Genomic DNA, 2514 nt, shown 5'->3' with positions numbered 1-2514 from the left:
TGTCAAAACTCGAACTTTTCATGAAAACCGTTACCGAACAGCAGACGTATCATGTCCTTATTTTTAGAGTAATAAGACCCCGACCAATTTTTTAAAAATTTTTTAAAAATCAAAAACAACAGGCAGCAAAATAAATTTTTAACCAAATTTTAGGATCTAGGGTAACTCGTGAAAATGGAACCCTGCGACCGAAAATTTCGTCCGTTTTGCTCTATTATGTACCGTTTCGGTGCTATGGGGCATTTCTTGGTGAAAACAACGTGAAAAATACAAAATGGACTATTAAGTCGTATACAAGGCTTCATGTCACAAAATTGTAAAGGGGGTTATACTCAAACCACACATTACGGGTCGAACCACACCCTCTTTTGGGCTTAAGGGTCCCTAGATTATGTAGTATCACTGAAACGTTGATTTTTACGTAACAATCTGTCAAAATACGAACTTTTACTAGGGTGTTCCAGGCTATCTAGAACGGAAGTGAAAAAGAACAAACTCACCGATTGATCTGTTTTCGCCTGCTCAGTATGAAAAATTACCATGGTTGTTTGGTCCGATTCTAACCTCTCAAATATGGAGGCGAGCTCGAAACTGACCTGACAGTTTTTCATACTCTAAACGCCGTCGGGGCACGTGATCAGCTCAACCAGTCAGAGTCACCACGGAAACAGAAAAATCAGTGAGTTTGTTCTTTTCCTACTTCCGTTTTGGATAGCCTGGAATATCCTATTGAAAACCGTTATCGAACAGCAAAAGTTTCATGTCCCTAATTTTAGAGTAGTAAGACCCCGAAAAATGCTTCGAGTATGTCAAATTTTGGGCCCGGAAGGCCCTGTTCTCGGATACTCTCCCATTAACTCGTCTCCCGGATGTAAAGATCCGCACTCAGTACTATAGTCGAAAACTGTAGTTTAACTGTAGTTAAACTAAAGTTTAATTGCAGGTTTCTATAGTTTAACTGCATTTTTTTCGGACGTGGAGCCACAAAGCGGGAAAAACTGCAGATTAACTACAGTTTAACTGCAATGATGAAATTACTAGAGTTCTGACTGCAGTTCGTCTTCAGATCCTTCCACCCGGGGGGTGTCAGCGCCGCAGGCCTACCTATTGCCAGGCGCATCGCAGCGTAACAGTTTCGTGAGATATCGCGAAGCCTGTTGCGCGAGACGTGGTCTGGCGTACATACAGCTAGTTTTGACTGAGCGATTAGCGAAGCCCATTTCTCCACTGACCGAAAAAGTTTTATTCTGTTTGTGGGTTTGTTTGTCTGTCCGCACGATAACTCAAGAATGGATTGAGAGAGCGATCTGGTAGTTTCAGAGTTGTTTGGTATCATAGAACGACATATTGAGTTCGAAGATGAGCATTCTAGCTCAAAAATTGACTTTAAAAAAAAATCAAAACCAACAGGTTGCTAAATACATTTTTATCACATATTTTTCATGGGCTCCTAAGGGGTAACTCATCAAAGTAGAGCCCCATGGACGACAATGTTGTCCGTTTTGCTCTATCTTCTACCGTTTCGACGCTATGGGGCATTTTTTGGCGAAAACAACGTGGAAAAGACAAAATGGACTATTAATTCGTAAAAAAGGCTTCATGTCGCAGAATAAAGCATTCCGGTAAAGCTGAAATACAGGAGAATGCGGGGATGAAGAAAACGGAAATCGCTATGCTTTAACATGGTGACTTCCGTTTTGTTCTTCCCCGTATTCTTCTGCATTTCAGCTTGCTTTATTGTAAAGGGAGTAATACCACACATTACGGGTCGAACCCCACCCTCATTTGGGCTTAAGGGTCCCTAGATCATCTAGTACTAGCTATATGTACGCCAGACCACGTCTCGCTAGATAGCTTTTTCAAAGCAGAAGGGCGGGCTAAAAAGACGGATCGAGTTCGAATATGAGCATTCTACCTCAAAAATTGAGTTTTCAAAAAGTCAAAAACCATAGGGGCCCGGATAGCCCTGTTCTCCTAAATCCTCCCATTTGCTCGTCTCGGGTGTCGGCACCGCAGGCCTAGCTATATGTGCGCCAGGCGCGTCGCAGCGTAAGTGTTTCGTGAGATATCGCGAAGCCTGTTACGCGGGACGTGGTCTGGCGTACATATAGCTAGAATCGCATGAAGACAGATCAAGTTCGAAGGTGAGCATTCTAGCTCAACAATTGACCTTTGGAAAAAATCAAAAGCCACATGTCTCAAAGTGTATTTTATAATCGAATATTTGGCTGAGCGATTAGCGAAGCCCATTACTCCACTGACCGGAAAAGTTTCATTCTGTTTCTTTGTTTGACTGTCCGTCTGTCCCCACGATAACTCGGGGAAGACTTGAGATATCGGTCTCGGAATTGCAGGGTTGTTTTGTCTCATAAAAAGTGAGATCGAGTTCGAAGATGAGCACTCTAGCTCAAAAATTGACTTTTTTAAAAATCAAAAACAACAGGCAACAAAATAAATTTTTAACCAAATTTTAGGATCTAGGGTAACTCGTGAAAATGGAACCCTGCGACCGAA

Source organism: Frankliniella occidentalis, unplaced genomic scaffold, assembly GCF_000697945.3.
Source record: "Frankliniella occidentalis isolate FOCC.00 unplaced genomic scaffold, Focc_3.1 Scaffold48, whole genome shotgun sequence".
In the NCBI taxonomy this organism is placed as follows: Eukaryota; Metazoa; Arthropoda; class Insecta; order Thysanoptera; family Thripidae; genus Frankliniella; species Frankliniella occidentalis.
This window is presented reverse-complemented; position numbering follows the sequence as displayed.